The following is a 24,810-nucleotide window of genomic DNA, read 5'->3' as shown; positions in this document are numbered from 1 at the left end:
AATAAAAGGATAAGAGGAAAATGCTTGAATTGACGCTTAAAATGAATTTCGGTCTAGAAAAGCCACACTGCTTCGCAGGACGGGGTAGTTTAAAAGAATAACGCGAAAGGAACATGGCGGGTGCGATCATACCAGCACTAATGCACCGGATCCCATCAGAACTCCGAAGTTAAGCGTGCTTGGGCGAGAGTAGTACTAGGATGGGTGACCCCCTGGGACGTCCTCGTGTTGCACCCCTCTCTTTTTTGTTTCGAAATCCAAATTTCCTATTCGTTCTTTATCCTGTAGTAATTTAGCTCCGTCGGAACGATTGCTTAATATTTTGCTTCTTGTCGAAGCGTGAAGGAGGATCTGAAGGCGCGAGACAAATCAGGAACGGTACGGCTCGATCAAAGCCCGGATCGTCGCTCAAATTTGTCGGCGCAAATGTATCACCGCAACTAGGGGTGGCAATTTTCGACACGACACGAACCTAACACGAAATTAATGGGTTTGGGTTGAGGTTTCGGGAATTCGGGTCAGAATCGGGTTGGACCCGATGAACCCGAAAAGAAAACCGGTCGATTTCGGGTCAACCCGTGGTGACCTGATATGACCCGATATGACCCGTTTACGAATTAAAAATAATTTAATAAACATAAAAATAATTTTATCTAACTAAACTAAGTTATTCTTTTTTTCAAAGGCATTAATTACTTAATCCTAAACGAATTTATTTAATTTGTGTGAAGTTGAAATTATTATACTTGGACAAATAATATATTATATTATTTTTCACTTTTGTATTGTTTTAATTTATTTTATATTTTGCTTGGGATAAAACACTTTTACGGTGTTTAATTTATTTTAGATTTGATTTGGAATCATTTATTTAAATTTTTATTACTTGATTATGTAATTAGTTTTGTGAGAAATTGATTTTATTAGAAATTACAGTGATAAATTAATAAATTAAAATTAAGTTTCGGGTCATTTCGGGTCGACCCGCCGCCCCGTAAACCTGAAATTTTCGGGTTCGGGTCAGCATACCTGACCCGTCACGGGTTGGCGGGTCGGGGTTCGGGTCAACAGATTTTCTGGCGGGTCTGTTGACCCGAACCCGACCCGCCAACCTGATTTGGACCCGAATTGCCACCCCTAACTGCAAGCGTGAAGGATTGATTTCATGATAATTTAGAGTTGCGGGATGAGGGAAAAAAACAGGGTGCAAATCAATAACAAAAAAAAATATAAAGTAAATAAATAAAAGGATAAGAGGAAAATGCTTGAATTGACGCTTAAAATGAATTTCGGTCTAGAAAAGCCACACTGCTTCGCAGGACGGGGTAGTTTAAAAGAATAACGCGAAAGGAACATGGCGGGTGCGATCATACCAGCACTAATGCACCGGATCCCATCAGAACTCCGAAGTTAAGCGTGCTTGGGCGAGAGTAGTACTAGGATGGGTGACCCCCTGGGAAGTCCTCGTGTTGCACCCCTCTCTTTTTTGTTTCGAAATCCAAATTTCCTATTCGTTCTTTATCCTGTAGTAATTTAGCTCCGTCGGAACGATTGCTTAATATTTTGCTTCTTGTCGAAGCGTGAAGGAGGATCTGAAGGCGCGAGACAAATCAGGAACGGTACGGCTCGATCAAAGCCCGGATCGTCGCTCAAATTTGTCGGCGCAAATGTATCACCGCAACTAGGGGTGGCAATTTTCGACACGACACGAACCTAACACGAAATTAATGGGTTTGGGTTGAGGTTTCGGGAATTCGGGTCAGAATCGGGTTGGACCCGATGAACCCGAAAAGAAAACCGGTCGATTTCGGGTCAACCCGTGGTGACCTGATATGACCCGATATGACCCGTTTACGAATTAAAAATAATTTAATAAACATAAAAATAATTTTATCTAACTAAACTAAGTTATTCTTTTTTTCAAAGGCATTAATTACTTAATCCTAAACGAATTTATTTAATTTGTGTGAAGTTGAAATTATTATACTTGGACAAATAATATATTATATTATTTTTCACTTTTGTATTGTTTTAATTTATTTTATATTTTGCTTGGGATAAAACACTTTTACGGTGTTTAATTTATTTTAGATTTGATTTGGAATCATTTATTTAAATTTTTATTACTTGATTATGTAATTAGTTTTGTGAGAAATTGATTTTATTAGAAATTACAGTGATAAATTAATAAATTAAAATTAAGTTTCGGGTCATTTCGGGTCGACCCGCCGCCCCGTAAACCTGAAATTTTCGGGTTCGGGTCAGCATACCTGACCCGTCACGGGTTGGCGGGTCGGGGTTCGGGTCAACAGATTTTCTGGCGGGTCTGTTGACCCGAACCCGACCCGCCAACCTGATTTGGACCCGAATTGCCACCCCTAACTGCAAGCGTGAAGGATTGATTTCATGATAATTTAGAGTTGCGGGATGAGGGAAAAAAACAGGGTGCAAATCAATAACAAAAAAAAATATAAAGTAAATAAATAAAAGGATAAGAGGAAAATGCTTGAATTGACGCTTAAAATGAATTTCGGTCTAGAAAAGCCACACTGCTTCGCAGGACGGGGTAGTTTAAAAGAATAACGCGAAAGGAACATGGCGGGTGCGATCATACCAGCACTAATGCACCGGATCCCATCAGAACTCCGAAGTTAAGCGTGCTTGGGCGAGAGTAGTACTAGGATGGGTGACCCCCTGGGACGTCCTCGTGTTGCACCCCTCTCTTTTTTGTTTCGAAATCCAAATTTCCTATTCGTTCTTTATCCTGTAGTAATTTAGCTCCGTCGGAACGATTGCTTAATATTTTGCTTCTTGTCGAAGCGTGAAGGAGGATCTGAAGGCGCGAGACAAATCAGGAACGGTACGGCTCGATCAAAGCCCGGATCGTCGCTCAAATTTGTCGGCGCAAATGTATCACCGCAACTAGGGGTGGCAATTTTCGACACGACACGAACCTAACACGAAATTAATGGGTTTGGGTTGAGGTTTCGGGAATTCGGGTCAGAATCGGGTTGGACCCGATGAACCCGAAAAGAAAACCGGTCGATTTCGGGTCAACCCGTGGTGACCTGATATGACCCGATATGACCCGTTTACGAATTAAAAATAATTTAATAAACATAAAAATAATTTTATCTAACTAAACTAAGTTATTCTTTTTTTCAAAGGCATTAATTACTTAATCCTAAACGAATTTATTTAATTTGTGTGAAGTTGAAATTATTATACTTGGACAAATAATATATTATATTATTTTTCACTTTTGTATTGTTTTAATTTATTTTATATTTTGCTTGGGATAAAACACTTTTACGGTGTTTAATTTATTTTAGATTTGATTTGGAATCATTTATTTAAATTTTTATTACTTGATTATGTAATTAGTTTTGTGAGAAATTGATTTTATTAGAAATTACAGTGATAAATTAATAAATTAAAATTAAGTTTCGGGTCATTTCGGGTCGACCCGCCGCCCCGTAAACCTGAAATTTTCGGGTTCGGGTCAGCATACCTGACCCGTCACGGGTTGGCGGGTCGGGGTTCGGGTCAACAGATTTTCTGGCGGGTCTGTTGACCCGAACCCGACCCGCCAACCTGATTTGGACCCGAATTGCCACCCCTAACTGCAAGCGTGAAGGATTGATTTCATGATAATTTAGAGTTGCGGGATGAGGGAAAAAAACAGGGTGCAAATCAATAACAAAAAAAAATATAAAGTAAATAAATAAAAGGATAAGAGGAAAATGCTTGAATTGACGCTTAAAATGAATTTCGGTCTAGAAAAGCCACACTGCTTCGCAGGACGGGGTAGTTTAAAAGAATAACGCGAAAGGAACATGGCGGGTGCGATCATACCAGCACTAATGCACCGGATCCCATCAGAACTCCGAAGTTAAGCGTGCTTGGGCGAGAGTAGTACTAGGATGGGTGACCCCCTGGGACGTCCTCGTGTTGCACCCCTCTCTTTTTTGTTTCGAAATCCAAATTTCCTATTCGTTCTTTATCCTGTAGTAATTTAGCTCCGTCGGAACGATTGCTTAATATTTTGCTTCTTGTCGAAGCGTGAAGGAGGATCTGAAGGCGCGAGACAAATCAGGAACGGTACGGCTCGATCAAAGCCCGGATCGTCGCTCAAATTTGTCGGCGCAAATGTATCACCGCAACTAGGGGTGGCAATTTTCGACACGACACGAACCTAACACGAAATTAATGGGTTTGGGTTGAGGTTTCGGGAATTCGGGTCAGAATCGGGTTGGACCCGATGAACCCGAAAAGAAAACCGGTCGATTTCGGGTCAACCCGTGGTGACCTGATATGACCCGATATGACCCGTTTACGAATTAAAAATAATTTAATAAACATAAAAATAATTTTATCTAACTAAACTAAGTTATTCTTTTTTTCAAAGGCATTAATTACTTAATCCTAAACGAATTTATTTAATTTGTGTGAAGTTGAAATTATTATACTTGGACAAATAATATATTATATTATTTTTCACTTTTGTATTGTTTTAATTTATTTTATATTTTGCTTGGGATAAAACACTTTTACGGTGTTTAATTTATTTTAGATTTGATTTGGAATCATTTATTTAAATTTTTATTACTTGATTATGTAATTAGTTTTGTGAGAAATTGATTTTATTAGAAATTACAGTGATAAATTAATAAATTAAAATTAAGTTTCGGGTCATTTCGGGTCGACCCGCCGCCCCGTAAACCTGAAATTTTCGGGTTCGGGTCAGCATACCTGACCCGTCACGGGTTGGCGGGTCGGGGTTCGGGTCAACAGATTTTCTGGCGGGTCTGTTGACCCGAACCCGACCCGCCAACCTGATTTGGACCCGAATTGCCACCCCTAACTGCAAGCGTGAAGGATTGATTTCATGATAATTTAGAGTTGCGGGATGAGGGAAAAAAACAGCGTGCAAATCAATAACAAAAAAAAATATAAAGTAAATAAATAAAAGGATAAGAGGAAAATGCTTGAATTGACGCTTAAAATGAATTTCGGTCTAGAAAAGCCACACTGCTTCGCAGGACGGGGTAGTTTAAAAGAATAACGCGAAAGGAACATGGCGGGTGCGATCATACCAGCACTAATGCACCGGATCCCATCAGAACTCCGAAGTTAAGCGTGCTTGGGCGAGAGTAGTACTAGGATGGGTGACCCCCTGGGACGTCCTCGTGTTGCACCCCTCTCTTTTTTGTTTCGAAATCCAAATTTCCTATTCGTTCTTTATCCTGTAGTAATTTAGCTCCGTCGGAACGATTGCTTAATATTTTGCTTCTTGTCGAAGCGTGAAGGAGGATCTGAAGGCGCGAGACAAATCAGGAACGGTACGGCTCGATCAAAGCCCGGATCGTCGCTCAAATTTGTCGGCGCAAATGTATCACCGCAACTAGGGGTGGCAATTTTCGACACGACACGAACCTAACACGAAATTAATGGGTTTGGGTTGAGGTTTCGGGAATTCGGGTCAGAATCGGGTTGGACCCGATGAACCCGAAAAGAAAACCGGTCGATTTCGGGTCAACCCGTGGTGACCTGATATGACCCGATATGACCCGTTTACGAATTAAAAATAATTTAATAAACATAAAAATAATTTTATCTAACTAAACTAAGTTATTCTTTTTTTCAAAGGCATTAATTACTTAATCCTAAACGAATTTATTTAATTTGTGTGAAGTTGAAATTATTATACTTGGACAAATAATATATTATATTATTTTTCACTTTTGTATTGTTTTAATTTATTTTATATTTTGCTTGGGATAAAACACTTTTACGGTGTTTAATTTATTTTAGATTTGATTTGGAATCATTTATTTAAATTTTTATTACTTGATTATGTAATTAGTTTTGTGAGAAATTGATTTTATTAGAAATTACAGTGATAAATTAATAAATTAAAATTAAGTTTCGGGTCATTTCGGGTCGACCCGCCGCCCCGTAAACCTGAAATTTTCGGGTTCGGGTCAGCATACCTGACCCGTCACGGGTTGGCGGGTCGGGGTTCGGGTCAACAGATTTTCTGGCGGGTCTGTTGACCCGAACCCGACCCGCCAACCTGATTTGGACCCGAATTGCCACCCCTAACTGCAAGCGTGAAGGATTGATTTCATGATAATTTAGAGTTGCGGGATGAGGGAAAAAAACAGCGTGCAAATCAATAACAAAAAAAAATATAAAGTAAATAAATAAAAGGATAAGAGGAAAATGCTTGAATTGACGCTTAAAATGAATTTCGGTCTAGAAAAGCCACACTGCTTCGCAGGACGGGGTAGTTTAAAAGAATAACGCGAAAGGAACATGGCGGGTGCGATCATACCAGCACTAATGCACCGGATCCCATCAGAACTCCGAAGTTAAGCGTGCTTGGGCGAGAGTAGTACTAGGATGGGTGACCCCCTGGGAAGTCCTCGTGTTGCACCCCTCTCTTTTTTGTTTCGAAATCCAAATTTCCTATTCGTTCTTTATCCTGTAGTAATTTAGCTCCGTCGGAACGATTGCTTAATATTTTGCTTCTTGTCGAAGCGTGAAGGAGGATCTGAAGGCGCGAGACAAATCAGGAACGGTACGGCTCGATCAAAGCCCGGATCGTCGCTCAAATTTGTCGGCGCAAATGTATCACCGCAACTAGGGGTGGCAATTTTCGACACGACACGAACCTAACACGAAATTAATGGGTTTGGGTTGAGGTTTCGGGAATTCGGGTCAGAATCGGGTTGGACCCGATGAACCCGAAAAGAAAACCGGTCGATTTCGGGTCAACCCGTGGTGACCTGATATGACCCGATATGACCCGTTTACGAATTAAAAATAATTTAATAAACATAAAAATAATTTTATCTAACTAAACTAAGTTATTCTTTTTTTCAAAGGCATTAATTACTTAATCCTAAACGAATTTATTTAATTTGTGTGAAGTTGAAATTATTATACTTGGACAAATAATATATTATATTATTTTTCACTTTTGTATTGTTTTAATTTATTTTATATTTTGCTTGGGATAAAACACTTTTACGGTGTTTAATTTATTTTAGATTTGATTTGGAATCATTTATTTAAATTTTTATTACTTGATTATGTAATTAGTTTTGTGAGAAATTGATTTTATTAGAAATTACAGTGATAAATTAATAAATTAAAATTAAGTTTCGGGTCATTTCGGGTCGACCCGCCGCCCCGTAAACCTGAAATTTTCGGGTTCGGGTCAGCATACCTGACCCGTCACGGGTTGGCGGGTCGGGGTTCGGGTCAACAGATTTTCTGGCGGGTCTGTTGACCCGAACCCGACCCGCCAACCTGATTTGGACCCGAATTGCCACCCCTAACTGCAAGCGTGAAGGATTGATTTCATGATAATTTAGAGTTGCGGGATGAGGGAAAAAAACAGGGTGCAAATCAATAACAAAAAAAAATATAAAGTAAATAAATAAAAGGATAAGAGGAAAATGCTTGAATTGACGCTTAAAATGAATTTCGGTCTAGAAAAGCCACACTGCTTCGCAGGACGGGGTAGTTTAAAAGAATAACGCGAAAGGAACATGGCGGGTGCGATCATACCAGCACTAATGCACCGGATCCCATCAGAACTCCGAAGTTAAGCGTGCTTGGGCGAGAGTAGTACTAGGATGGGTGACCCCCTGGGAAGTCCTCGTGTTGCACCCCTCTCTTTTTTGTTTCGAAATCCAAATTTCCTATTCGTTCTTTATCCTGTAGTAATTTAGCTCCGTCGGAACGATTGCTTAATATTTTGCTTCTTGTCGAAGCGTGAAGGAGGATCTGAAGGCGCGAGACAAATCAGGAACGGTACGGCTCGATCAAAGCCCGGATCGTCGCTCAAATTTGTCGGCGCAAATGTATCACCGCAACTAGGGGTGGCAATTTTCGACACGACACGAACCTAACACGAAATTAATGGGTTTGGGTTGAGGTTTCGGGAATTCGGGTCAGAATCGGGTTGGACCCGATGAACCCGAAAAGAAAACCGGTCGATTTCGGGTCAACCCGTGGTGACCTGATATGACCCGATATGACCCGTTTACGAATTAAAAATAATTTAATAAACATAAAAATAATTTTATCTAACTAAACTAAGTTATTCTTTTTTTCAAAGGCATTAATTACTTAATCCTAAACGAATTTATTTAATTTGTGTGAAGTTGAAATTATTATACTTGGACAAATAATATATTATATTATTTTTCACTTTTGTATTGTTTTCATTTATTTTATATTTTGCTTGGGATAAAACACTTTTACGGTGTTTAATTTATTTTAGATTTGATTTGGAATCATTTATTTAAATTTTTATTACTTGATTATGTAATTAGTTTTGTGAGAAATTGATTTTATTAGAAATTACAGTGATAAATTAATAAATTAAAATTAAGTTTCGGGTCATTTCGGGTCGACCCGCCGCCCCGTAAACCTGAAATTTTCGGGTTCGGGTCAGCATACCTGACCCGTCACGGGTTGGCGGGTCGGGGTTCGGGTCAACAGATTTTCTGGCGGGTCTGTTGACCCGAACCCGACCCGCCAACCTGATTTGGACCCGAATTGCCACCCCTAACTGCAAGCGTGAAGGATTGATTTCATGATAATTTAGAGTTGCGGGATGAGGGAAAAAAACAGGGTGCAAATCAATAACAAAAAAAAATATAAAGTAAATAAATAAAAGGATAAGAGGAAAATGCTTGAATTGACGCTTAAAATGAATTTCGGTCTAGAAAAGCCACACTGCTTCGCAGGACGGGGTAGTTTAAAAGAATAACGCGAAAGGAACATGGCGGGTGCGATCATACCAGCACTAATGCACCGGATCCCATCAGAACTCCGAAGTTAAGCGTGCTTGGGCGAGAGTAGTACTAGGATGGGTGACCCCCTGGGACGTCCTCGTGTTGCACCCCTCTCTTTTTTGTTTCGAAATCCAAATTTCCTATTCGTTCTTTATCCTGTAGTAATTTAGCTCCGTCGGAACGATTGCTTAATATTTTGCTTCTTGTCGAAGCGTGAAGGAGGATCTGAAGGCGCGAGACAAATCAGGAACGGTACGGCTCGATCAAAGCCCGGATCGTCGCTCAAATTTGTCGGCGCAAATGTATCACCGCAACTAGGGGTGGCAATTTTCGACACGACACGAACCTAACACGAAATTAATGGGTTTGGGTTGAGGTTTCGGGAATTCGGGTCAGAATCGGGTTGGACCCGATGAACCCGAAAAGAAAACCGGTCGATTTCGGGTCAACCCGTGGTGACCTGATATGACCCGATATGACCCGTTTACGAATTAAAAATAATTTAATAAACATAAAAATAATTTTATCTAACTAAACTAAGTTATTCTTTTTTTCAAAGGCATTAATTACTTAATCCTAAACGAATTTATTTAATTTGTGTGAAGTTGAAATTATTATACTTGGACAAATAATATATTATATTATTTTTCACTTTTGTATTGTTTTAATTTATTTTATATTTTGCTTGGGATAAAACACTTTTACGGTGTTTAATTTATTTTAGATTTGATTTGGAATCATTTATTTAAATTTTTATTACTTGATTATGTAATTAGTTTTGTGAGAAATTGATTTTATTAGAAATTACAGTGATAAATTAATAAATTAAAATTAAGTTTCGGGTCATTTCGGGTCGACCCGCCGCCCCGTAAACCTGAAATTTTCGGGTTCGGGTCAGCATACCTGACCCGTCACGGGTTGGCGGGTCGGGGTTCGGGTCAACAGATTTTCTGGCGGGTCTGTTGACCCGAACCCGACCCGCCAACCTGATTTGGACCCGAATTGCCACCCCTAACTGCAAGCGTGAAGGATTGATTTCATGATAATTTAGAGTTGCGGGATGAGGGAAAAAAACAGCGTGCAAATCAATAACAAAAAAAAATATAAAGTAAATAAATAAAAGGATAAGAGGAAAATGCTTGAATTGACGCTTAAAATGAATTTCGGTCTAGAAAAGCCACACTGCTTCGCAGGACGGGGTAGTTTAAAAGAATAACGCGAAAGGAACATGGCGGGTGCGATCATACCAGCACTAATGCACCGGATCCCATCAGAACTCCGAAGTTAAGCGTGCTTGGGCGAGAGTAGTACTAGGATGGGTGACCCCCTGGGACGTCCTCGTGTTGCACCCCTCTCTTTTTTGTTTCGAAATCCAAATTTCCTATTCGTTCTTTATCCTGTAGTAATTTAGCTCCGTCGGAACGATTGCTTAATATTTTGCTTCTTGTCGAAGCGTGAAGGAGGATCTGAAGGCGCGAGACAAATCAGGAACGGTACGGCTCGATCAAAGCCCGGATCGTCGCTCAAATTTGTCGGCGCAAATGTATCACCGCAACTAGGGGTGGCAATTTTCGACACGACACGAACCTAACACGAAATTAATGGGTTTGGGTTGAGGTTTCGGGAATTCGGGTCAGAATCGGGTTGGACCCGATGAACCCGAAAAGAAAACCGGTCGATTTCGGGTCAACCCGTGGTGACCTGATATGACCCGATATGACCCGTTTACGAATTAAAAATAATTTAATAAACATAAAAATAATTTTATCTAACTAAACTAAGTTATTCTTTTTTTCAAAGGCATTAATTACTTAATCCTAAACGAATTTATTTAATTTGTGTGAAGTTGAAATTATTATACTTGGACAAATAATATATTATATTATTTTTCACTTTTGTATTGTTTTAATTTATTTTATATTTTGCTTGGGATAAAACACTTTTACGGTGTTTAATTTATTTTAGATTTGATTTGGAATCATTTATTTAAATTTTTATTACTTGATTATGTAATTAGTTTTGTGAGAAATTGATTTTATTAGAAATTACAGTGATAAATTAATAAATTAAAATTAAGTTTCGGGTCATTTCGGGTCGACCCGCCGCCCCGTAAACCTGAAATTTTCGGGTTCGGGTCAGCATACCTGACCCGTCACGGGTTGGCGGGTCGGGGTTCGGGTCAACAGATTTTCTGGCGGGTCTGTTGACCCGAACCCGACCCGCCAACCTGATTTGGACCCGAATTGCCACCCCTAACTGCAAGCGTGAAGGATTGATTTCATGATAATTTAGAGTTGCGGGATGAGGGAAAAAAACAGGGTGCAAATCAATAACAAAAAAAAATATAAAGTAAATAAATAAAAGGATAAGAGGAAAATGCTTGAATTGACGCTTAAAATGAATTTCGGTCTAGAAAAGCCACACTGCTTCGCAGGACGGGGTAGTTTAAAAGAATAACGCGAAAGGAACATGGCGGGTGCGATCATACCAGCACTAATGCACCGGATCCCATCAGAACTCCGAAGTTAAGCGTGCTTGGGCGAGAGTAGTACTAGGATGGGTGACCCCCTGGGAAGTCCTCGTGTTGCACCCCTCTCTTTTTTGTTTCGAAATCCAAATTTCCTATTCGTTCTTTATCCTGTAGTAATTTAGCTCCGTCGGAACGATTGCTTAATATTTTGCTTCTTGTCGAAGCGTGAAGGAGGATCTGAAGGCGCGAGACAAATCAGGAACGGTACGGCTCGATCAAAGCCCGGATCGTCGCTCAAATTTGTCGGCGCAAATGTATCACCGCAACTAGGGGTGGCAATTTTCGACACGACACGAACCTAACACGAAATTAATGGGTTTGGGTTGAGGTTTCGGGAATTCGGGTCAGAATCGGGTTGGACCCGATGAACCCGAAAAGAAAACCGGTCGATTTCGGGTCAACCCGTGGTGACCTGATATGACCCGATATGACCCGTTTACGAATTAAAAATAATTTAATAAACATAAAAATAATTTTATCTAACTAAACTAAGTTATTCTTTTTTTCAAAGGCATTAATTACTTAATCCTAAACGAATTTATTTAATTTGTGTGAAGTTGAAATTATTATACTTGGACAAATAATATATTATATTATTTTTCACTTTTGTATTGTTTTAATTTATTTTATATTTTGCTTGGGATAAAACACTTTTACGGTGTTTAATTTATTTTAGATTTGATTTGGAATCATTTATTTAAATTTTTATTACTTGATTATGTAATTAGTTTTGTGAGAAATTGATTTTATTAGAAATTACAGTGATAAATTAATAAATTAAAATTAAGTTTCGGGTCATTTCGGGTCGACCCGCCGCCCCGTAAACCTGAAATTTTCGGGTTCGGGTCAGCATACCTGACCCGTCACGGGTTGGCGGGTCGGGGTTCGGGTCAACAGATTTTCTGGCGGGTCTGTTGACCCGAACCCGACCCGCCAACCTGATTTGGACCCGAATTGCCACCCCTAACTGCAAGCGTGAAGGATTGATTTCATGATAATTTAGAGTTGCGGGATGAGGGAAAAAAACAGGGTGCAAATCAATAACAAAAAAAAATATAAAGTAAATAAATAAAAGGATAAGAGGAAAATGCTTGAATTGACGCTTAAAATGAATTTCGGTCTAGAAAAGCCACACTGCTTCGCAGGACGGGGTAGTTTAAAAGAATAACGCGAAAGGAACATGGCGGGTGCGATCATACCAGCACTAATGCACCGGATCCCATCAGAACTCCGAAGTTAAGCGTGCTTGGGCGAGAGTAGTACTAGGATGGGTGACCCCCTGGGAAGTCCTCGTGTTGCACCCCTCTCTTTTTTGTTTCGAAATCCAAATTTCCTATTCGTTCTTTATCCTGTAGTAATTTAGCTCCGTCGGAACGATTGCTTAATATTTTGCTTCTTGTCGAAGCGTGAAGGAGGATCTGAAGGCGCGAGACAAATCAGGAACGGTACGGCTCGATCAAAGCCCGGATCGTCGCTCAAATTTGTCGGCGCAAATGTATCACCGCAACTAGGGGTGGCAATTTTCGACACGACACGAACCTAACACGAAATTAATGGGTTTGGGTTGAGGTTTCGGGAATTCGGGTCAGAATCGGGTTGGACCCGATGAACCCGAAAAGAAAACCGGTCGATTTCGGGTCAACCCGTGGTGACCTGATATGACCCGATATGACCCGTTTACGAATTAAAAATAATTTAATAAACATAAAAATAATTTTATCTAACTAAACTAAGTTATTCTTTTTTTCAAAGGCATTAATTACTTAATCCTAAACGAATTTATTTAATTTGTGTGAAGTTGAAATTATTATACTTGGACAAATAATATATTATATTATTTTTCACTTTTGTATTGTTTTAATTTATTTTATATTTTGCTTGGGATAAAACACTTTTACGGTGTTTAATTTATTTTAGATTTGATTTGGAATCATTTATTTAAATTTTTATTACTTGATTATGTAATTAGTTTTGTGAGAAATTGATTTTATTAGAAATTACAGTGATAAATTAATAAATTAAAATTAAGTTTCGGGTCATTTCGGGTCGACCCGCCGCCCCGTAAACCTGAAATTTTCGGGTTCGGGTCAGCATACCTGACCCGTCACGGGTTGGCGGGTCGGGGTTCGGGTCAACAGATTTTCTGGCGGGTCTGTTGACCCGAACCCGACCCGCCAACCTGATTTGGACCCGAATTGCCACCCCTAACTGCAAGCGTGAAGGATTGATTTCATGATAATTTAGAGTTGCGGGATGAGGGAAAAAAACAGGGTGCAAATCAATAACAAAAAAAAATATAAAGTAAATAAATAAAAGGATAAGAGGAAAATGCTTGAATTGACGCTTAAAATGAATTTCGGTCTAGAAAAGCCACACTGCTTCGCAGGACGGGGTAGTTTAAAAGAATAACGCGAAAGGAACATGGCGGGTGCGATCATACCAGCACTAATGCACCGGATCCCATCAGAACTCCGAAGTTAAGCGTGCTTGGGCGAGAGTAGTACTAGGATGGGTGACCCCCTGGGACGTCCTCGTGTTGCACCCCTCTCTTTTTTGTTTCGAAATCCAAATTTCCTATTCGTTCTTTATCCTGTAGTAATTTAGCTCCGTCGGAACGATTGCTTAATATTTTGCTTCTTGTCGAAGCGTGAAGGAGGATCTGAAGGCGCGAGACAAATCAGGAACGGTACGGCTCGATCAAAGCCCGGATCGTCGCTCAAATTTGTCGGCGCAAATGTATCACCGCAACTAGGGGTGGCAATTTTCGACACGACACGAACCTAACACGAAATTAATGGGTTTGGGTTGAGGTTTCGGGAATTCGGGTCAGAATCGGGTTGGACCCGATGAACCCGAAAACAAAACCGGTCGATTTCGGGTCAACCCGTGGTGACCTGATATGACCCGATATGACCCGTTTACGAATTAAAAATAATTTAATAAACATAAAAATAATTTTATCTAACTAAACTAAGTTATTCTTTTTTTCAAAGGCATTAATTACTTAATCCTAAACGAATTTATTTAATTTGTGTGAAGTTGAAATTATTATACTTGGACAAATAATATATTATATTATTTTTCACTTTTGTATTGTTTTAATTTATTTTATATTTTGCTTGGGATAAAACACTTTTACGGTGTTTAATTTATTTTAGATTTGATTTGGAATCATTTATTTAAATTTTTATTACTTGATTATGTAATTAGTTTTGTGAGAAATTGATTTTATTAGAAATTACAGTGATAAATTAATAAATTAAAATTAAGTTTCGGGTCATTTCGGGTCGACCCGCCGCCCCGTAAACCTGAAATTTTCGGGTTCGGGTCAGCATACCTGACCCGTCACGGGTTGGCGGGTCGGGGTTCGGGTCAACAGATTTTCTGGCGGGTCTGTTGACCCGAACCCGACCCGCCAACCTGATTTGGACCCGAATTGCCACCCCTAACTGCAAGCGTGAAGGATTGATTTCATGATAATTTAGAGTTGCGGGATGAGGGAAAAAAACAGGGTGCAAATCAATAACAAAAAAAAATATAAAGTAAATAAATAAAAGGATAAGAGGAAAATGCTTGAATTGACGCTTAAAATGAATTTCGGTCTAGAAAAGCCACACTGCTTCGCAGGACGGGGTAGTTTAAAAGAATAACGCGAAAGGAACATGGCGGGTGCGATCATACCAGCACTAATGCGCCGGATCCCATCAGAACTCCGAAGTTAAGCGTGCTTGGGCGAGAGTAGTACTAGGATGGGTGACCCCCTGGGAAGTCCTCGTGTTGCACCCCTCTCTTTTTTGTTTCGAAATCCAAATTTCCTATTCGTTCTTTATCCTGTAGTAATTTAGCTCCGTCGGAACGATTGCTTAATATTTTGCTTCTTGTCGAAGCGTGAAGGAGGATCTGAAGGCGCGAGACAAATCAGGAACGGTACGGCTCGATCAAAGCCCGGATCGTCGCTCAAATTTGTCGGCGCAAATGTATCACCGCAACTAGGGGTGGCAATTTTCGACACGACACGAACCTAACACGAAATTAATGGGTTTGGGTTGAGGTTTCGGGAATTCGGGTCAGAATCGGGTTGGACCCGATGAACCCGAAAAGAAAACCGGTCGATTTCGGGTCAACCCGTGGTGACCTGATATGACCCGATATGACCCGTTTACGAATTAAAAATAATTTAATAAACATAAAAATAATTTTATCTAACTAAACTAAGTTATTCTTTTTTTCAAAGGCATTAATTACTTAATCCTAAACGAATTTATTTAATTTGAGTGAAGTTGAAATTATTATACTTGGACAAATAATATATTATATTATTTTTCACTTTTGTATTGTTTTAATTTATTTTATATTTTGCTTGGGATAAAACACTTTTACGGTGTTTAATTTATTTTAGATTTGATTTGGAATCATTTATTTAAATTTTTATTACTTGATTATGTAATTAGTTTTGTGAGAAATTGATTTTATTAGAAATTACAGTGATAAATTAATAAATTAAAATTAAGTTTCGGGTCATTTCGGGTCGACCCGCCGCCCCGTAAACCTGAAATTTTCGGGTTCGGGTCAGCATACCTGACCCGTCACGGGTTGGCGGGTCGGGGTTCGGGTCAACAGATTTTCTGGCGGGTCTGTTGACCCGAACCCGACCCGCCAACCTGATTTGGACCCGAATTGCCACCCCTAACTGCAAGCGTGAAGGATTGATTTCATGATAATTTAGAGTTGCGGGATGAGGGAAAAAAACAGGGTGCAAATCAATAACAAAAAAAAATATAAAGTAAATAAATAAAAGGATAAGAGGAAAATGCTTGAATTGACGCTTAAAATGAATTTCGGTCTAGAAAAGCCACACTGCTTCGCAGGACGGGGTAGTTTAAAAGAATAACGCGAAAGGAACATGGCGGGTGCGATCATACCAGCACTAATGCGCCGGATCCCATCAGAACTCCGAAGTTAAGCGTGCTTGGGCGAGAGTAGTACTAGGATGGGTCACCCCCTGGGAAGTCCTCGTGTTGCACCCCTCTCTTTTTTGTTTCGAAATCCAAATTTCCTATTCGTTCTTTATCCTGTAGTAATTTATCTCCGTCGGAACGATTGCTTAATATTTTGCTTCTTGTCGAAGCGTGAAGGAGGATCTGAAGGCGCGAGACAAATCAGGAACGGTACGGCTCGATCAAAGCCCGGATCGTCGCTCAAATTTGTCGGCGCAAATGTATCACCGCAACTAGGGGTGGCAATTTTCGACACGACACGAACCTAACACGAAATTAATGGGTTTGGGTTGAGGTTTCGGGAATTCGGGTCAGAATCGGGTTGGACCCGATGAACCCGAAAAGAAAACCGGTCGATTTCGGGTCAACCCGTGGTGACCTGATATGACCCGATATGACCCGTTTACGAATTAAAAATAATTTAATAAACATAAAAATAATTTTATCTAACTAAACTAAGTTATTCTTTTTTTCAAAGGCATTAATTACTTAATCCTAAACGAATTTATTTAATTTGTGTGAAGTTGAAATTATTATACTTGGACAAATAATATATTATATTATTTTTCACTTTTGTATTGTTTTAATTTATTTTATATTTTGCTTGGGATAAAACACTTTTACGGTGTTTAATTTATTTTAGATTTGATTTGGAATCATTTATTTAAATTTTTATTACTTGATTATGTAATTAGTTTTGTGAGAAATTGATTTTATTAGAAATTACAGTGATAAATTAATAAATTAAAATTAAGTTTCGGGTCATTTCGGGTCGACCCGCCGCCCCGTAAACCTGAAATTTTCGGGTTCGGGTCAGCATACCTGACCCGTCACGGGTTGGCGGGTCGGGGTTCGGGTCAACAGATTTTCTGGCGGGTCTGTTGACCCGAACCCGACCCGCCAACCTGATTTGGACCCGAATTGCCACCCCTAACTGCAAGCGTGAAGGATTGATTTCATGATAATTTAGAGTTGCGGGATGAGGGAAAAAAACAGGGTGCAAATCAATAACAAAAAAAAATATAAAGTAAATAAATAAAAGGATAAGAGGAAAATGCTTGAATTGACGCTTAAAATGAATTTCGGTCTAGAAAAGCCACACTGCTTCGCAGGACGGGGTAGTTTAAAAGAATAACGCGAAAGGAACATGGCGGGTGCGATCATACCAGCACTAATGCGCCGGATCCCATCAGAACTCCGAAGTTAAGCGTGCTTGGGCGAGAGTAGTACTAGGATGGGTGACCCCCTGGGAAGTCCTCGTGTTGCACCCCTCTCTTTTTTGTTTCGAAATCCAAATTTCCTATTCGTTCTTTATCCTGTAGTAATTTATCTCCGTCGGAACGATTGCTTAATATTTTGCTTCTTGTCGAAGCGTGAAGGAGGATCTGAAGGCGCGAGACAAATCAGGAACGGTACGGCTCGATCAAAGCCCGGATCGTCGCTCAAATTTGTCGGCGCAAATGTATCACCGCAACTAGGGGTGGCAATTTTCGACACGACACGAACCTAACACGAAATTAATGGGTTTGGGTTGAGGTTTCGGGAATTCGGGTCAGAATCGGGTTGGACCCGATGAACCCGAAAAGAAAACCGGTCGATTTCGGGTCAACCCGTGGTGACCTGATATGACCCGATATGACCCGTTTACGAATTAAAAATAATTTAATAAACATAAAAATAATTTTATCTAACTAAACTAAGTTATTCTTTTTTTCAAAGGCATTAATTACTTAATCCTAAACGAATTTATTTAATTTGAGTGAAGTTGAAATTATTATACTTGGACAAATAATATATTATATTATTTTTCACTTTTGTATTGTTTTAATTTATTTTATATTTTGCTTGGGATAAAACACTTTTACGGTGTTTAATTTATTTTAGATTTGATTTGGAATCATTTATTTAAATTTTTATTACTTGATTATGTAATTAGTTTTGTGAGAAATTGATTTTATTAGAAATTACAGTGATAAATTAATAAATTAAAATTAAGTTTCGGGTCATTTCGGGTCGACCCGCCGCCCCGTAAACCTGAAATTTTCGGGTTCGGGTCAGCATACCTGACCCGTCACGGGTTGGCGGGTCGGGGTTCGGGTCAACAGATTTTCTGGCGGGTCTGTTGACCCGAACCCGACCCGCCAACCTGATTTGGACCCGAATTGCCACCCCTAACTGCAAGCGTGAAGGATTGATTTCATGATAATTTAGAATTGCGGGATGAGGGAAAAAAACAGGGTGCAAATCAATAACAAAAAAAAATATAAAGTAAATAAATAAAAGGATAAGAGGAAAATGCTTGAATTGACGCTTAAAATGAATTTCGGTCTAGAAAAGCCACACTGCTTCGCAGGACGGGGTAGTTTAAAAGAATAACGCGAAAGGAACATGGCGGGTGCGATCATACCAGCACTAATGCGCCGGATCCCATCAGAACTCCGAAGTTAAGCGTGCTTGGGCGAGAGTAGTACTAGGATGGGTGACCCCCTGGGAAGTCCTCGTGTTGCACCCCTCTCTTTTTTGTTTCGAAATCCAAATTTCCTATTCGTTCTTTATCCTGTAGTAATTTAGCTCCGTCGGAACGATTGCTTAATATTTTGCTTCTTGTCGAAGCGTGAAGGAGGATCTGAAGGCGCGAGACAAATCAGGAACGGTACGGCTCGATCAAAGCCCGGATCGTCGCTCAAATTTGTCGGCGCAAATGTATCACCGCAACTAGGGGTGGCAATTTTCGACACGACACGAACCTAACACGAAATTAATGGGTTTGGGTTGAGGTTTCGGGAATTCGGGTCAGAATCGGGTTGGACCCGATGAACCCGAAAAGAAAACCGGTCGATTTCGGGTCAACCCGTGGTGACCTGATATGACCCGATATGACCCGTTTACGAATTAAAAATAATTTAATAAACATAAAAATAATTTTATCTAACTAAACTAAGTTATTCTTTTTTTCAAAGGCATTAATTACTTAATCCTAAACGAATTTATTTAATTTGAGTGAAGTTGAAATTATTATACTTGGACAAATAATATATTATATTATTTTTCACTTTTGTATTGTTTTAATTTATTTTATATTTTGCTTGGGATAAAACACTTTTACGGTGTTTAATTTATTTTAGATTTGATTTGGAATCATTTATTTAAATTTTTATTACTTGATTATGTAATTAGTTTTGTGAGAAATTGATTTTATTAGAAATTACAGTGATAAATTAATAAATTAAAATTAAGTTTCGGGTCATTTCGGGTCGACCCGCCGCCCCGTAAACCTGAAATTTTCGGGTTCGGGTCAGCATACCTGACCCGTCACGGGTTGGCGGGTCGGGGTTCGGGTCAACAGATTTTCTGGCGGGTCTGTTGACCCGAACCCGACCCGCCAACCTGATTTGGACCCGAATTGCCACCCCTGACTGCAAGCGTGAAGGATTGATTTCATGATAATTTAGAGTTGCGGGATGAGGGAAAAAAACAGGGTGCAAATCAATAACAAAAAAAAATATAAAGTAAATAAATAAAAGGATAAGAGGAAAATGCTTGAATTGACGCTTAAAATGAATTTCGGTCTAGAAAAGCCACACTGCTTCGCAGGACGGGGTAGTTTAAAAGAATAACGCGAAAGGAACATGGCGGGTGCGATCATACCAGCACTAATGCGCCGGATCCCATCAGAACTCCGAAGTTAAGCGTGCTTGGGCGAGAGTAGTACTAGGATGGGTGACCCCCTGGGAAGTCCTCGTGTTGCACCCCTCTCTTTTTTGTTTCGAAATCCAAATTTCCTATTCGTTCTTTATCCTGTAGTAATTTAGCTCCGTCGGAACGATTGCTTAATATTTTGCTTCTTGTCGAAGCGTGAAGGAGGATCTGAAGGCGCGAGACAAATCAGGAACGGTACGGCTCGATCAAAGCCCGGATCGTCGCTCAAATTTGTCGGCGCAAATGTATCACCGCAACTAGGGGTGGCAATTTTCGACACGACACGAACCTAACACGAAATTAATGGGTTTGGGTTGAGGTTTCGGGAATTCGGGTCAGAATCGGGTTGGACCCGATGAACCCGAAAAGAAAACCGGTCGATTTCGGGTCAACCCGTGGTGACCTGATATGACCCGATATGACCCGTTTACGAATTAAAAATAATTTAATAAACATAAAAATAATTTTATCTAACTAAACTAAGTTATTCTTTTTTTCAAAGGCATTAATTACTTAATCCTAAACGAATTTATTTAATTTGAGTGAAGTTGAAATTATTATACTTGGACAAATAATATATTATATTATTTTTCACTTTTGTATTGTTTTAATTTATTTTATATTTTGCTTGGGATAAAACACTTTTACGGTGTTTAATTTATTTTAGATTTGATTTGGAATCATTTATTTAAATTTTTATTACTTGATTATGTAATTAGTTTTGTGAGAAATTGATTTTATTAGAAATTACAGTGATAAATTAATAAATTAAAATTAAGTTTCGGGTCATTTCGGGTCGACCCGCCGCCCCGTAAACCTGAAATTTTCGGGTTCGGGTCAGCATACCTGACCCGTCACGGGTTGGCGGGTCGGGGTTCGGGTCAACAGATTTTCTGGCGGGTCTGTTGACCCGAACCCGACCCGCCAACCTGATTTGGACCCGAATTGCCACCCCTAACTGCAAGCGTGAAGGATTGATTTCATGATAATTTAGAGTTGCGGGATGAGGGAAAAAAACAGGGTGCAAATCAATAACAAAAAAAAATATAAAGTAAATAAATAAAAGGATAAGAGGAAAATGCTTGAATTGACGCTTAAAATGAATTTCGGTCTAGAAAAGCCACACTGCTTCGCAGGACGGGGTAGTTTAAAAGAATAACGCGAAAGGAACATGGCGGGTGCGATCATACCAGCACTAATGCGCCGGATCCCATCAGAACTCCGAAGTTAAGCGTGCTTGGGCGAGAGTAGTACTAGGATGGGTGACCCCCTGGGAAGTCCTCGTGTTGCACCCCTCTCTTTTTTGTTTCGAAATCCAAATTTCCTATTCGTTCTTTATCCTGTAGTAATTTAGCTCCGTCGGAACGATTGCTTAATATTTTGCTTCTTGTCGAAGCGTGAAGGAGGATCTGAAGGCGCGAGACAAATCAGGAACGGTACGGCTCGATCAAAGCCCGGATCGTCGCTCAAATTTGTCGGCGCAAATGTATCACCGCAACTAGGGGTGGCAATTTTCGACACGACACGAACCTAACACGAAATTAATGGGTTTGGGTTGAGGTTTCGGGAATTCGGGTCAGAATCGGGTTGGACCCGATGAACCCGAAAAGAAAACCGGTCGATTTCGGGTCAACCCGTGGTGACCTGATATGACCCGATATGACCCGTTTACGAATTAAAAATAATTTAATAAACATAAAAATAATTTTATCTAACTAAACTAAGTTATTCTTTTTTTCAAAGGCATTAATTACTTAATCCTAAACGAATTTATTTAATTTGAGTGAAGTTGAAATTATTATACTTGGACAAATAATATATTATATTATTTTTCACTTTTGTATTGTTTTAATTTATTTTATATTTTGCTTGGGATAAAACACTTTTACGGTGTTTAATTTATTTTAGATTTGATTTGGAATCATTTATTTAAATTTTTATTACTTGATTATGTAATTAGTTTTGTGAGAAATTGATTTTATTAGAAATTACAGTGATAAATTAATAAATTAAAATTAAGTTTCGGGTCATTTCGGGTCGACCCGCCGCCCCGTAAACCTGAAATTTTCGGGTTCGGGTCAGCATACCTGACCCGTCACGGGTTGGCGGGTCGGGGTTCGGGTCAACAGATTTTCTGGCGGGTCTGTTGACCCGAACCCGACCCGCCAACCTGATTTGGACCCGAATTGCCACCCCTAACTGCAAGCGTGAAGGATTGATTTCATGATAATTTAGAGTTGCGGGATGAGGGAAAAAAACAGGGTGCAAATCAATAACAAAAAAAAATATAAAGTAAATAAATAAAAGGATAAGAGGAAAATGCTTGAATTGACGCTTAAAATGAATTTCGGTCTAGAAAAGCCACACTGCTTCGCAGGACGGGGTAGTTTAAAAGAATAACGCGAAAGGAACATGGCGGGTGCGATCATACCAGCACTAATGCGCCGGATCCCATCAGAACTCCGAAGTTAAGCGTGCTTGGGCGAGAGTAGTACTAGGATGGGTCACCCCCTGGGAAGTCCTCGTGTTGCACCCCTCTCTTTTTTGTTTCGAAATCCAAATTTCCTATTCGTTCTTTATCCTGTAGTAATTTATCTCCGTCGGAACGATTGCTTAATATTTTGCTTCTTGTCGAAGCGTGAAGGAGGATTTGAAGGCGCGAGACAAATCAGGAACGGTACGGCTCGATCAAAGCCCGGATCGTCGCTCAAATTTGTCGGCGCAAATGTATCACCGCAACTAGGGGTGGCAATTTTCGACACGACACGAACCTAACACGAAATTAATGGGTTTGGGTTGAGGTTTCGGGAATTCGGGTCAGAATCGGGTTGGACCCGATGAACCCGAAAAGAAAACCGGTCGATTTCGGGTCAACCCGTGGTGACCTGATATGACCCGATATGACCCGTTTACGAATTAAAAATAATTTAATAAACATAAAAATAATTTTATCTCACTAAACTAAGTTATTCTTTTTTTCAAAGGCATTAATTACTTAATCCTAAACGAATTTATTTAATTTGTGTGAAGTTGAAATTATTATACTTGGACAAATAATATATTATATTATTTTTCACTTTTGTATTGTTTTAATTTATTTTATATTTTGCTTGGGATAAAACACTTTTACGGTGTTTAATTTATTTTAGATTTGATTTGGAATCATTTATTTAAATTTTTATTACTTGATTATGTAATTAGTTTTGTGAGAAATTGATTTTATTAGAAATTACAGTGATAAATTAATAAATTAAAATTAAGTTTCGGGTCATTTCGGGTCGACCCGCCGCCCCGTAAACCTGAAATTTTCGGGTTCGGGTCAGCATACCTGACCCGTCACGGGTTGGCGGGTCGGGGTTCGGGTCAACAGATTTTCTGGCGGGTCTGTTGACCCGAACCCGACCCGCCAACCTGATTTGGACCCGAATTGCCACCCCTAACTGCAAGCGTGAAGGATTGATTTCATGATAATTTAGAGTTGCGGGATGAGGGAAAAAAACAGGGTGCAAATCAATAACAAAAAAAAATATAAAGTAAATAAATAAAAGGATAAGAGGAAAATGCTTGAATTGACGCTTAAAATGAATTTCGGTCTAGAAAAGCCACACTGCTTCGCAGGACGGGGTAGTTTAAAAGAATAACGCGAAAGGAACATGGCGGGTGCGATCATACCAGCACTAATGCACCGGATCCCATCAGAACTCCGAAGTTAAGCGTGCTTGGGCGAGAGTAGTACTAGGATGGGTGACCCCCTGGGAAGTCCTCGTGTTGCACCCCTCTCTTTTTTGTTTCGAAATCCAAATTTCCTATTCGTTCTTTATCCTGTAGTAATTTAGCTCCGTCGGAACGATTGCTTAATATTTTGCTTCTTGTCGAAGCGTGAAGGAGGATCTGAAGGCGCGAGACAAATCAGGAACGGTACGGCTCGATCAAAGCCCGGATCGTCGCTCAAATTTGTCGGCGCAAATGTATCACCGCAACTAGGGGTGGCAATTTTCGACACGACACGAACCTAACACGAAATTAATGGGTTTGGGTTGAGGTTTCGGGAATTCGGGTCAGAATCGGGTTGGACCCGATGAACCCGAAAACAAAACCGGTCGATTTCGGGTCAACCCGTGGTGACCTGATATGACCCGATATGACCCGTTTACGAATTAAAAATAATTTAATAAACATAAAAATAATTTTATCTAACTAAACTAAGTTATTCTTTTTTTCAAAGGCATTAATTACTTAATCCTAAACGAATTTATTTAATTTGAGTGAAGTTGAAATTATTATACTTGGACAAATAATATATTATATTATTTTTCACTTTTGTATTGTTTTAATTTATTTTATATTTTGCTTGGGATAAAACACTTTTACGGTGTTTAATTTATTTTAGATTTGATTTGGAATCATTTATTTAAATTTTTATTACTTGATTATGTAATTAGTTTTGTGAGAAATTGATTTTATTAGAAATTACAGTGATAAATTAATAAATTAAAATTAAGTTTCGGGTCATTTCGGGTCGACCCGCCGCCCCGTAAACCTGAAATTTTCGGGTTCGGGTCAGCATACCTGACCCGTCACGGGTTGGCGGGTCGGGGTTCGGGTCAACAGATTTTCTGGCGGGTCTGTTGACCCGAACCCGACCCGCCAACCTGATTTGGACCCGAATTGCCACCCCTGACTGCAAGCGTGAAGGATTGATTTCATGATAATTTAGAGTTGCGGGATGAGGGAAAAAAACCGGGTGCAAATCAATAACAAAAAAAAATAT

The 24,810-nt window shown here is 39.6% G+C and overlaps 20 non-coding genes across 20 annotated transcripts; all 20 read left to right on the top strand.

Moving 5' to 3' along the window:
• Nucleotides 1-118: 118 nt before the first annotated feature.
• LOC140031419 (5S ribosomal RNA) lies at nt 119-237 on the top strand. Its single transcript, XR_011835340.1, has one exon. It is a non-coding gene; the product is annotated as a 5S ribosomal RNA (ribosomal RNA).
• A 1,122-nt stretch (nt 238-1,359) lies between these two features.
• Nucleotides 1,360-1,478, top strand: LOC140029599 (5S ribosomal RNA). The gene has a single exon (XR_011833505.1). It is a non-coding gene; the product is annotated as a 5S ribosomal RNA (ribosomal RNA).
• A 1,122-nt stretch (nt 1,479-2,600) lies between these two features.
• On the top strand, nt 2,601-2,719 carry LOC140031418 (5S ribosomal RNA). Its single transcript, XR_011835339.1, has one exon. It is a non-coding gene; the product is annotated as a 5S ribosomal RNA (ribosomal RNA).
• A 1,122-nt stretch (nt 2,720-3,841) lies between these two features.
• Nucleotides 3,842-3,960, top strand: LOC140031417 (5S ribosomal RNA). Its single transcript, XR_011835338.1, has one exon. It is a non-coding gene; the product is annotated as a 5S ribosomal RNA (ribosomal RNA).
• Nucleotides 3,961-5,082: 1,122 nt separating this feature from the next.
• On the top strand, nt 5,083-5,201 carry LOC140031416 (5S ribosomal RNA). The gene has a single exon (XR_011835337.1). It is a non-coding gene; the product is annotated as a 5S ribosomal RNA (ribosomal RNA).
• Nucleotides 5,202-6,323: 1,122 nt separating this feature from the next.
• LOC140029598 (5S ribosomal RNA) lies at nt 6,324-6,442 on the top strand. The gene has a single exon (XR_011833504.1). It is a non-coding gene; the product is annotated as a 5S ribosomal RNA (ribosomal RNA).
• Nucleotides 6,443-7,564: 1,122 nt separating this feature from the next.
• On the top strand, nt 7,565-7,683 carry LOC140029597 (5S ribosomal RNA). Its single transcript, XR_011833503.1, has one exon. It is a non-coding gene; the product is annotated as a 5S ribosomal RNA (ribosomal RNA).
• Nucleotides 7,684-8,805: 1,122 nt separating this feature from the next.
• Nucleotides 8,806-8,924, top strand: LOC140031414 (5S ribosomal RNA). The gene has a single exon (XR_011835335.1). It is a non-coding gene; the product is annotated as a 5S ribosomal RNA (ribosomal RNA).
• Nucleotides 8,925-10,046: 1,122 nt separating this feature from the next.
• Nucleotides 10,047-10,165, top strand: LOC140031413 (5S ribosomal RNA). Its single transcript, XR_011835334.1, has one exon. It is a non-coding gene; the product is annotated as a 5S ribosomal RNA (ribosomal RNA).
• A 1,122-nt stretch (nt 10,166-11,287) lies between these two features.
• LOC140029595 (5S ribosomal RNA) lies at nt 11,288-11,406 on the top strand. The gene has a single exon (XR_011833501.1). It is a non-coding gene; the product is annotated as a 5S ribosomal RNA (ribosomal RNA).
• A 1,122-nt stretch (nt 11,407-12,528) lies between these two features.
• LOC140029594 (5S ribosomal RNA) lies at nt 12,529-12,647 on the top strand. The gene has a single exon (XR_011833500.1). It is a non-coding gene; the product is annotated as a 5S ribosomal RNA (ribosomal RNA).
• Nucleotides 12,648-13,769: 1,122 nt separating this feature from the next.
• LOC140031412 (5S ribosomal RNA) lies at nt 13,770-13,888 on the top strand. Its single transcript, XR_011835333.1, has one exon. It is a non-coding gene; the product is annotated as a 5S ribosomal RNA (ribosomal RNA).
• A 1,122-nt stretch (nt 13,889-15,010) lies between these two features.
• LOC140030432 (5S ribosomal RNA) lies at nt 15,011-15,129 on the top strand. Its single transcript, XR_011834347.1, has one exon. It is a non-coding gene; the product is annotated as a 5S ribosomal RNA (ribosomal RNA).
• Nucleotides 15,130-16,251: 1,122 nt separating this feature from the next.
• Nucleotides 16,252-16,370, top strand: LOC140031067 (5S ribosomal RNA). The gene has a single exon (XR_011834988.1). It is a non-coding gene; the product is annotated as a 5S ribosomal RNA (ribosomal RNA).
• A 1,122-nt stretch (nt 16,371-17,492) lies between these two features.
• LOC140030431 (5S ribosomal RNA) lies at nt 17,493-17,611 on the top strand. Its single transcript, XR_011834346.1, has one exon. It is a non-coding gene; the product is annotated as a 5S ribosomal RNA (ribosomal RNA).
• A 1,122-nt stretch (nt 17,612-18,733) lies between these two features.
• On the top strand, nt 18,734-18,852 carry LOC140030430 (5S ribosomal RNA). The gene has a single exon (XR_011834345.1). It is a non-coding gene; the product is annotated as a 5S ribosomal RNA (ribosomal RNA).
• Nucleotides 18,853-19,974: 1,122 nt separating this feature from the next.
• Nucleotides 19,975-20,093, top strand: LOC140030429 (5S ribosomal RNA). The gene has a single exon (XR_011834344.1). It is a non-coding gene; the product is annotated as a 5S ribosomal RNA (ribosomal RNA).
• Nucleotides 20,094-21,215: 1,122 nt separating this feature from the next.
• LOC140030428 (5S ribosomal RNA) lies at nt 21,216-21,334 on the top strand. Its single transcript, XR_011834343.1, has one exon. It is a non-coding gene; the product is annotated as a 5S ribosomal RNA (ribosomal RNA).
• Nucleotides 21,335-22,456: 1,122 nt separating this feature from the next.
• On the top strand, nt 22,457-22,575 carry LOC140031065 (5S ribosomal RNA). The gene has a single exon (XR_011834986.1). It is a non-coding gene; the product is annotated as a 5S ribosomal RNA (ribosomal RNA).
• A 1,122-nt stretch (nt 22,576-23,697) lies between these two features.
• Nucleotides 23,698-23,816, top strand: LOC140029593 (5S ribosomal RNA). Its single transcript, XR_011833499.1, has one exon. It is a non-coding gene; the product is annotated as a 5S ribosomal RNA (ribosomal RNA).
• Nucleotides 23,817-24,810: the final 994 nt, after the last annotated feature.

This window comes from Coffea arabica, chromosome 11e, assembly GCF_036785885.1.
Source record: "Coffea arabica cultivar ET-39 chromosome 11e, Coffea Arabica ET-39 HiFi, whole genome shotgun sequence".
Lineage (NCBI taxonomy): Eukaryota > Viridiplantae > Streptophyta > Magnoliopsida > Gentianales > Rubiaceae > Coffea > Coffea arabica.
This window is presented reverse-complemented; position numbering and strand designations above follow the sequence as displayed.